This window comes from Neodiprion lecontei, chromosome 3 (assembly GCF_021901455.1).
Source record: "Neodiprion lecontei isolate iyNeoLeco1 chromosome 3, iyNeoLeco1.1, whole genome shotgun sequence".
NCBI lineage: Eukaryota > Metazoa > Arthropoda > Insecta > Hymenoptera > Diprionidae > Neodiprion > Neodiprion lecontei.
In genome coordinates, this window is record NC_060262.1 from 18,016,898 (window position 1) to 18,027,717 (window position 10,820).

Genomic DNA, 10,820 nt, shown 5'->3' on the forward strand with positions numbered 1-10,820 from the left:
TTTTAGGAAATAATTTATCACACCGTCACAGAATCCGTATTCTTGCGATTTGCTGGAATCAACTCATTCCGATGCTTGACTCGACTAATGGCGAACAGCAATTAACAGCCGTGAACTGATATTTTCTTTCCCCATCCGCCAATGAATCTTCTCGTTCACAGGTTCCATTTTAGTGACGTGCTGGATTTAATGAAAACTAAGAATCTCCCGAATTCGTTTTGATCAGACACCGAGATAGTGAAGATATTTGCGGGAGCGGTACTCTTAGGATTAAACTGACATTTCTTTTATTCGTCGATTGGAATTAGCATAATCAAGGCTTTACACGTATATCGATGCGAAACCAGTTTTGCAAATTTTTCTGCTGATTCTTAATTGAGGAACGGCCATGAGCTTTACGGATCTTGAATTGAATATAAATACAAAAATTCGAATTATTTATAAGCGTCGGTGAAATTAAATTTCAGAAATCCGTAACCTCGAAAAATCTAGGTGGCCGTATGTAATCTGCAGCAAACACCTCTCGTAAGAAATCTCCAACTGTGTGGTCAAAGTTCCGTTCTTACGTCATCGGAAAATCTCGTGAAAAGTTTCTACACCAAGACTTTTGCCAATCAAAGAAAATCCGAAAAGTCGGAACAACTCTGATTATGAGGTACGAGAAAATAAGAGAAGCACGTTTACCGAGACAATCTCTTGAAACTTGAAAATCAACTGCGCATGCGCTAAATAATTCAATATCATTGGTCGGCGAAATCTTCCCGCAGCGATATTCTTGTCTGCGATGCAGGGGGCCAACTTACACAAAATATGTACGTTTGAATTTTCAAAGAGCATAAGCATTAAATTCCAACCGTTCTTTGAAGAATCAATTTTCTGATCCAATAACAAATGCTTCCCAAACCTTTCCGAGTCACTACCTGGATTATTTGAAATTCTAACCTCGAAAATTCGTATCAATTACATCGCCGTCAGTTTTACAGCTGAAACTCGGGATGGCCAGCCTGCACGAACGGCCGATAAAACTCGCGCATGCGCAATTGATTTTCAAGTTTCAAGAGATTGTCCCAGCATACGCATCTTTGGTAGAGGACCTTTTTTTACCGCTCGACGAGTAGTTTCGGTGTATTATATTCAGATATGGAATTTTTTGCGCAACTCGTACTGCTGATGACGTATATAATGCATAAGTGCAGAAATTAACGAACCTGGTTTTTGCCAGTTGGTTAGTTGCCAAGAGCATATTGAGGTGAGCAAGTAAATTTGGTTAAATGCCACGAGCTCAGATGGCGCGAGCAGAGTGTGGTTGATACTTGGGACGGTAAATTTGAGTTATCTGGATGGTTTATAATCATCTCCAGGTGTCTCCATCCCGAGAGGTCGGCGCAAGGTCACTCATCCGAGATCTCCAACTCGTCGAGAGATTAATCGTCCTCAGAATGTGACGTTCTCTTTTTATCTCCTCCTTCTCCCTTCCCTATTCATTTTTTTTTTTTTTTTTCTACTACTTACTCAACACGAAAAACCAAAGTCACGAGCCGCACAGTCGCTTCAACGACGCATCAAAATGTAGAAAGACTTTCGAAATACGTAGACATAAAGTGCGTTATATTTATGCGGCGTTTCAACGTCATCGACTTAAAGAGAAACCGAGGTATAAGCAGATTTAGAAAAAGAATGTTTTGATGTCTTTTTCAATCAAACTATAAAATTACAACCTGCCTCGTCCGCCTTTGACTCATCTAACGTGTCATTACCACGGGTATATCTACATACGCGTTATACCTATGCGTACAACGATGGATCCGCCACAGACACAAAACCGGATGCAGACGTAACTGAAGATTGCTCTCCGCTAAGTGTTCAACTCGGTCCTATTATACAGGTGGCTATAAACTTCTAGGGTATACTTGGATTCTTGGTGACAAATGATGCGACGATCAAATATCGTATCTTGTCTTTTCATCTCAACGTGTTTTATGATGAGGTGTCGTAATGATTAATAACTTCGTCTGGTTCGATCAGGGTAACGACGCGTTTTTTTTATTTTTCGGCTACCATAAACTTCTTAAAGTAAACACTTTTTTTGACTTTATTGGCAGTTATGCTTTGACAGTGCTCCCCGTTTCACACGTAACAAATAACGTAGTTGCGGTTATCTACAAATTCACGTCACTGCAGGTAAGATAGGATCGAATTGTACCAGCAATTTTGTTATTATTGTTATCGATTTTGTTTCGCCGTATGTTATAGTCGTGTTATTAACGTATTGGTTCAGTTTCTATGACAGTGATTAATTCCTTTTAATATCCGTTTCCATTGCCCGTTTTGTCTACCACTTTCAAATTGTTTTTTCAATATGCCTTGGATATGATAGACCGATACATCGATCTATAAAATAGACAGATAGTTGTACTTTTTTTCAGACTGCAGTGGATATCTGCGAGACCAGGTCTCCTTTCTGTACCAATCGGTTGTTACGTAGTTTTTATGATTTATGACTACCGTGTCCAGACAACTAATTTTGCCGTTTACCTCAAATTCGTGTGTGAAAGTTACTCTTGGATGGAAATCGTTGAAGTGTCGTAGCAATTCTTTTAACACAAGTTGGAATGTCACCTAAATAACGTTTATAGAACTGTTGTTTGAATATTCATTCCTCTATGTTTTTTACGACAATAGTTTGTGTTTCATTCCAAGAAGTTTGCGAAGTTATACAAATGAATTTACTTGGACAAGATTTCATTCGCAAAGTTTCATTGAATTTATAAAAAATCTAAGGTCAAATAAAAATTATTTTTCTACGGGTAGAATTCAAAACCGTGAAATCGAATTGATGAAATGGTTAAAAAGACTTTTCAATTATTTAAAACACCTGTACCTGCTAGAGTTTTAACTACAAGATTTTGAATTTAAAAAAAATACTAACTCAGGATGTTTCCGAATAATTAATGAATACTTTGAAGCCGTACATTCAAAGGAAATATTCCACGTCGCCAGTTTCGCTGGTTACAAAAAATTCATTCCATCTGTTGGGGGAAAAAAGAAAGAAGGATTTAACCCTATAATAAGTTAACAGCCAGTCTTATCGTTCGTGATTTGCATAACTTTGACACAGTTCTTCGAATTCAAATTTGAATACCAGTCCACCTTTTCCTTAATTTATCGCTATCTTTGAAACGGTGTTGAAATTTATCCCGCTCGAGAGATTAGGAAAGGAAATAACACGGACGAGGCATAGCGCCTAGCAGACCAACACCGCCGAGCGCGGACAGTATCGCCGTGTTTGCGTAACACGCCAATTGTCGATTTGCCAGGTAAAAACAAGATAAATCCCTGCCGAACAGCTTCCTGCACTCTGAGACTGACAATCAACGGCTCGCTGCTCGCGGATGACGCAGGTCCCCCCGACTTCGCGGGTCACAAGCAATTATTTTTTAGCCTGTAAATTATACACGAAGTGGTAGCCAGACTGTGCTGAGAGGAAACGGTGAAACTTGGCAAATTAAGCATCTGACTGCGCATGCGCAAACATTGCTGGATTTTCATGCAAGCTAGTCATCTCAAGTTTCAGCTGTCAAAGGTGGCTTGAGAAGGTTGCGTAATTGATGCAAGTATTTTTGGATTGAGCAGACCTCAAATTGTTGTTGCAGTGAATTTCGAGGGAAAATAACGCTTGGTAAAACTTTTACTGCAAACTATGACCGACGACTGATGACTGCTACGAGTCATCATAAGAATACTATTTCGATTCACCAGTTAACGCGGGAGATTTTTTCATCTCATGTCCCGATTCGAGTCCGTTGGCCCCCCTGCCTTCCAGACGAAAATATTGCCACGGTAGGATCTCACCGACCAATAGTTTTATTATTTTACGCATGCGCAGTTGGCCGCTCCGGCTTACAAGTTTTACCGTTTCTTCTTGGCACGTTATTTTTTCACACGTACGAGCCTCGTCATCAAACAGTCTGTATCAGTAGAGATGCAATCCAACTTGACAAAAATAAAATCAATACAAAGTGACAAAGTTGGTCAATCCACTTTTCGGTATTGTTGCTAAATTTTTATTTTTTTTTTTTCCTACATAATTATATTTGAAGAAGTGTAGGACCTTGTTTTACTCGATCTTGTACCTGTAAAGTTCGTCTGTATCTGAGTCTGTGTCGTGCGGCTCATAATCGTTCCTCGCATCGACCTAGCTACTCGTTACTGCCAACCTGACTTAAGCCTGAGGCTGTTTAGCGCGGTTATTAAAGGCGTAAATGTATGTCTGAAACCGTTGAACCTGTACGGTTAACTTCTTAAATAGGATGCAGCAACAGAGTTGCACAAGGAGTTGGAATAAAAATAATAGAAATGAGACTAAAACAAATATACAAATGAGATGGATTTTTACTACCGTGGATCAACTCGACGTGCTGGTTGATTTAAAACTATTCTAGCACTGTTGAAACTCTTCGTTCGAAATTTGATCCATTAGGGAACCTGAATAACTCAATTGAGAACTTTTATTTTACCTACAATAGCAGGAGCTAGAGATATTCCAGTCAATGACTGCATCCGATCTGTGTAAAAAAAACTCTACCGATGACGAGTGAAAATTGTGTGACAAACCTAGATAATTACCCTTATCAAAATTTGAATTCATGTCGCATTGAAACATAGCGTAGATTTGGCTCATGTTCATCAAAATTTTGTGTACATACAGTTTCAAGGTACCAAAAGGTAATCGACGGTGTAAATATTCTCATCCCGACCTAATCCTGTAGCCAATTCGCCAACATTTCGGATTTTCTTAAAAATTCATTTGGCGAAACCGTTGATACAATCCGGCGCCCGATCTTTGAATATAAAAATATATTCAACCGTTTGAAGCGCGAAATAAAAAGTGCCGATCTATGAAAGGCGAGAGCAGTGAGACGCGTGATTCGGGTCTAATTAGCCTGCCGAAATTCAGGCGTGTCAACGGACGTGATAATTGTCGTATTCTTCTTTGAACCACCCACCGAAACAATTCCCAGTGAAGGATAGATACACACCTTTCGTACACAAACGACATGCGTCCTTTTGGTAATTAGGCGACCTGTCCTTGATGCCTATCTTTTTTCAAGAACAAGGCTAAAAGTAACGAAGTATAAATGTCCAAGCTGTCCGGGCCTAATGTCCCGGTGATGTATGGCCCACTCAGACCGCGATCCCGGAGGACTCCGTTGGTTTCAAAAAATAGAAGACCCTGTCCCTCTAACGCATCCCGGGTCTTCCTCGAGATGAAGATAGCCAGCGAGCATCTTCCGATTCGTCGATTCTTACGAAGTCCAGGAAATTAATTCACGGCGAAAATGATCGAAATTTTTTTCCGTTTTTTAGATTGTTTGTTTTTTTTTTTTTTTTTTGCTTTTTTCATTCACCGGGGACAGGAAGAGCAAAAATTCCACCTTAAGGAGGTTGGTTGGACAAAAATTGATGCCTTTTAACTCGATTACGGAATAGTCGCGAATTGAATACTCATCAAATAATTATTATTATTATCACATAAAGCAAGTATTGTTTATACGTTTTATTTTCCTTTATTTTTTTTTTTTTTTTTTTGTGTACGTAAACCAATAAACCAATCGTTTCTGCGACGCTACAGAGAGTATCAAAATACAAAAAAGTGAAGTTTTGCGTCCTGGTACTGGAATGTGCATTCTTCTGTACTCCGTACTAGAAAAAAAACTTGCAAATCGTAGTATTGATACATAAAATATCGTGTGCGCCGTGGAGGTAGTCTTTTTTTGCTCCCATATATGCACTATTTGCCTTCTCGTACTCATGGTGCAAACTCATACACTTAGCGTAAACAGACCTACTTTACCTTTTTGATCAACAATCTATAATATTTGTAATCTAGGAAAATATCTTTGAATACGACAAAATAAAAAATACTAAAATTATAAACAAAAGCTTCGATATTGATACTTCATTTCTAATTGCTTGAAAATACATAGTTCAAAATCCATTAGATTCCTTCGATTGCGTCCACAACTGTTGTCGGTCACTTTAGTCAGAAGACTATTTTCTATAAATTCACTGAAACGCTTTTGTTAATCGTCTTAGCATCGTTAAATTTAAAATTCAACAGTGGATCGACATTGATTATCATCAACAAATAGCAATATTAAATTAACTACTGAAAACGAGAAAATTTGTTTAAGTGACTTTTTAGAAAATGAAATAGTCTGTCGGAAAAAATGAGCCGTCATATGGTAGAATCAAATAATTCTGCTAGAATTTGAACCATTTTGAGAGATTTTAAACGTGGCATTGATATATTTGAGTTTTTGATTGTGATTAAAAAATTTTTTATTTTCGATCTCCTAAAGAGATCCTTGTAACTCGCAAATATGATAATAATCTGATAAATAATTGATGCACAACTATCTTGAAAGAAAGTTAATAAAATCAATCGATTCCAGTAAACCTCTTTAGAGGATTCACAGATAATCTGACATGTGACAAATCAGTTATGAACCACTTTTTTTAGTCTTCCAAAATCTTATATTCTGCCGCATAATAACAAGCATGTTTTCAATCGTTATATATGATACCAAACAAGAAAGTCATTCACCACTGAACGATCTTACTAGCAAATTCTCTTCGTCGAATTAAATTCACAATCAGTCCAACAGAATAATCTGCGGACAATCACGTTGATACATTGAAATAAAAATCGTTATTCTTTCTACTGTACGCTACGTTTATTATCTTGAACTCCCTCTCTGATGAGCAAGTTCACTTTATCATTTCTGAAAACGTGAATAATTATTTGTTCGTAATGGCGTTACCGAAGTGTGGCGTGGTATTATTCGAGTACTTCTAGCGATGATTGGAGGTATAACGTAGCCGGGAGAAACCAGTTTTCTGTGATTGAGCGATGCTAATTGAGCTCAAAACATGCAAACGCGTATACATCTAAAACGCGGATGATTTCATGGGTAACTAACCGAGCTGAGCAAGCAACTAGCCGGTACTATATAGCCGATAGCTACATTTGTAACGATATTCAATACAACCGATTTTCGCAAACGGCACTAAATTTGTTTACTCAAAATTTGTTCGCGGAACTCTTACATCATCGGTTAAATGTGAAATTAAAATATTTTTATACAGTTGGAAGTGCGGAATTTGATATCCTGCATAATTCATGCGGTGTTGCTTGACAATTGGGAATTAACGGGGAAAGGACACCCCAACTCTCAAACAACCATGTCCGATGCACCATTGCTACCAAATTTCACACAACAATGCTGCATCATCCGACAAAATTTGACATTGATGAAATAAACTGGGAAGATTTCGCGTGGCGAACTCAATCGGCTTGCAGCTCGTTGAACAGGGAAGATATTTTTCTGCACGATTATTGAAATAGTCGTCAACGCAGTCGGTCAGTGTGGGTGCGTTTTAGAATCGACTTAATCATTAATTCTTATTCCCAGGAATAGGATCATAAAATGAAAACAAAAGCGCCAGCAGTGCATTTTCAACGGCTGGTCTGAAAATTTACCTTGTTTTTAAGTATTCCAATATAAACTGGTAAGCGCGACACTGGCTGATAAACTGGTCACTAACTATATCAAATAAACTCCGGAGTGAAAACTATAATCGTCGTCGTGTCTAGTCACTATTAACTGAGGTCGAAATTGTCACAACAGGCGGTGAGAAGTTGTCACAAATGATATTGACGTTCACGAAGAACAACATTTTCGAATAATTGAACTCGCTTCAAGAATCGTCGAATCGTCGAACCGGCGTTGCTGAACCGAATCGATCTTCTGGTTCCACCTGCACTAGGACCGTTTAACCCCTGCATCGGTGCCGATTCACCATGACAGATGACATCGTGTTATCTCCCGTTCGCACTGTTCAATTAAGCTGATTAAAAATGGTCTAGAATCGAAAATTGTTACACTGAAGAGTCAACTTCACAACATCGATACTCCGGCACTGTGACAATTTAAAGCACTTGTAGGTTTAGAGGAACTTGATTCCGTTTCGCAACTATGAATACAATCGGTTGTTCACTGTTTGTGCGGGGACCACCACTCTCTTGTACTGACACTCCGGGTACCAGCGTTATTCGCAAACGAAGTCGAACCAACCGCCTTCTCACGTTTCCTCGCCGAGAGCCGAAGAACTAATAAAACCTCGAACGCGGTCTGGAACCGCTGCTGCGTAGGCCGCGCGCGTTCTTCCACCACTTCGATTCTGTCCTATCCTCCTACCCGGTGCTGCAGACAAACTATCCGAGAGACACGGACCTCTCGGCAGGTAGGAGAAGGAGAGAGGCCGCGGAGGCAATGCGAGGCGAGGCTAACCGAGGCAGAACTCCGCAGTCTTTAGCGTGGCTTCGTCCTCACTCGGTCAAGGTCCTGCACCGAAAAGGCTCGCCCATCGGCTCCATCTGCGACGGTCCATGGACAGCGCTATACTTGGCCACGGGACCAAGATCATCCGATTTCACGATCTTTCACTCCGTATGTACCTGCACACGTGGTACCAGCGAGAGGACCACCTCCTACGCTCCGGAAACACCTACAAGTCAGCTTTTTGCACGCGTCACCGGTGTTTCGAAAAATCGCACTTTCGCGCTGCAAGCGCTAGATCCATTTTTGGATGTCTGAATCGACTGTCACGACTACAACAACCAACGTTTCGACCTTTGGTCTGCACGTGAATCTGACTGCTCTTTAGTCCCGGAATCAGGAAGTCCTCGTGCATTTATAACATACCGTGGCAACATGTTGGTCTGGCCAACAGCAGAGCTCAGATGTTCTCTGTGTCTTGATGTCCTTGAAATAGTGAGTTTCTCAATGACGCGACTCGCGAAAAATACATACATACGTCACATTTCCTAGTATTTGCCACAAATTTGGAAAGCATGTCTTAACGATGAGTTGAGTCAACACATTGTCGGGTATGAGAACCTTTAAATCCTGCAAACGATTTCTTAGAAAAACTTATTATTTCGTTCCACCATTTAATACCTTGAAGATTTTGACTGTAGCCTTATTTGACTGTTGCGACTTCATTTTTAATACTTCTGTGAACCAGGAGTAACGGGTCTAGTTTAAAGGGGTACTGTAGTCGATTTCGACGTGTTCGTATAAATATCCAAGTCCACATATCGCAAACGTGAAAAAGGACTTGACAGCCACATTCTATGCGCAGTTCTGAACAAAAACATTTTAACGCATTTTCCTTTGACGCAGAAATAAAGAAATGGCATGCATTTCACACTAAAAAAAATGGTATGTTTCGTTGGTTGGAGCTTGTGCAGTGAAATGCTAGGAAAACTCTCGTACCATGTACTTACGTTTGACCGGAAGGACAGTATTATTTCGAATCAGATAAACCGTCAGGGAAATCCGTGATGCTCTGGATTCATTGCTCGATCTGTAGTATCTTGACTTTAAATTCAGACTTGCGTTTTGGGGTGATACTGGATTCTTTTGCAATGAATTTAAATTTCGTTACAATGGATGCCGACAAAGCCGAAAAGTGGTCCATGATTTACGTCGTAAGCACTTTACTTACTGGACTTTGGAAAAAACGAAGCTCGGATGAACATCTTGCTGCATATAATCAATAAGGAAAAAATAAAAGACGGATAGATATTGTTTTAATTATGATTTAGTGAATCTGGGGTGATGTGTAAATTTGCGATCGGGATTTCCTCTCCCTTTTCATAGGATTACCTATAACCGGTAGAGGTACCACCACTTTCTAAGAGCAAGGCCGGCGTTATTACATTACATAACATTCTCACCTGGAACAGAATGGTTCAAGGATTATAAATTTGAGTGCAGCGCACGATTATACTCAAAGAATCGCCTCCTTTCGAATAATTTTTTTTATGCAAATATATAAGACTCGCAGCCACTACTTTGATATTCACATATGATTAAAATCTCGTTTCAAGGCGAGGCATTTCTCGAAAGTATCAACGCTCTTTTTGTTCAATTTCGATCCTTTATTTTTATTCTTTTAATTCAATTTAACGTTAACTTTTTTTTTAGTTTCTTTATTCTGAAGCGCAGAGCAGCGTGGAGTTAGGACAGCACAACTTTTGCAGGACCTGTTTAACACGGACGTGTGTACTTGTATGCATGGTCTAATTTCATTATCCATGACTTTAAATACTGCGTAGCTCGAGCTTAGCACAGAAACAAATGTAGCGCTTAAGAGGTTCTTTATCTTCTTTCTTCTTTGTTTTTGTTTTTTTTTTTTTGCCCCGCACATTAGCCGTGCGAATTCCTAGGCATCACGTCACCGGCATTGAGTCTAGCACAGACATACAGGAAAAAAAGGAGAGGGGGATCGGGAGTATGACAAGGACCAAGTAACACGATCGCTGTCAGAGAAATTTCTTTACAGACGCGTTCATCTTCAAAACTAATTGCTGCGTTTTCTTCCCTGATGCGGCGCTTTGCCAGACCGCTCGACTGGAAACTCCGGTGGTCATTGGTCCCTTACAGCTCACCTTTGCACAAACCGGATAGTACGCCGTTGTATGTATATAATGCATTCGCAAACAGGCGACATGCCTCTCGGAGACGTCTGACACGCGACACGTGACATTCGTTTTCGAGTTTGGACACACAGACCACACCATGTCGCAATGAGCACGGGACTTGGACCTTGACTCTGGACACTTGACAGTTCCACCTTATATTTCTCGTAATATATTATATTGGCACGCACGGTGTTACAGGGGTCACTGTAACAAGCTGCGAACCTTTGAAACATGCAACCTTCAACCGTGCGCGACCATCTCTCAATGT

General features: G+C 39.9%; 1 protein-coding gene across 2 annotated transcripts in view; it reads right to left on the reverse strand.

Moving 5' to 3' along the window:
• LOC107227451 overlaps window positions 1–8,230 on the reverse strand; it is a 118,906-nt gene extending 110,676 nt beyond the window's left edge. The window contains exon 1 of one of the 2 annotated variants that reach the window (XM_046734846.1): window positions 7,544–8,230. The gene's annotated coding sequence lies outside the window, so the exon portion shown is untranslated. The remainder of the gene's footprint in view (window positions 1–7,543) is intronic. The other variant, XM_015668596.2, reaches the window with a different exon arrangement.
• Window positions 8,231–10,820: the final 2,590 nt, after the last annotated feature.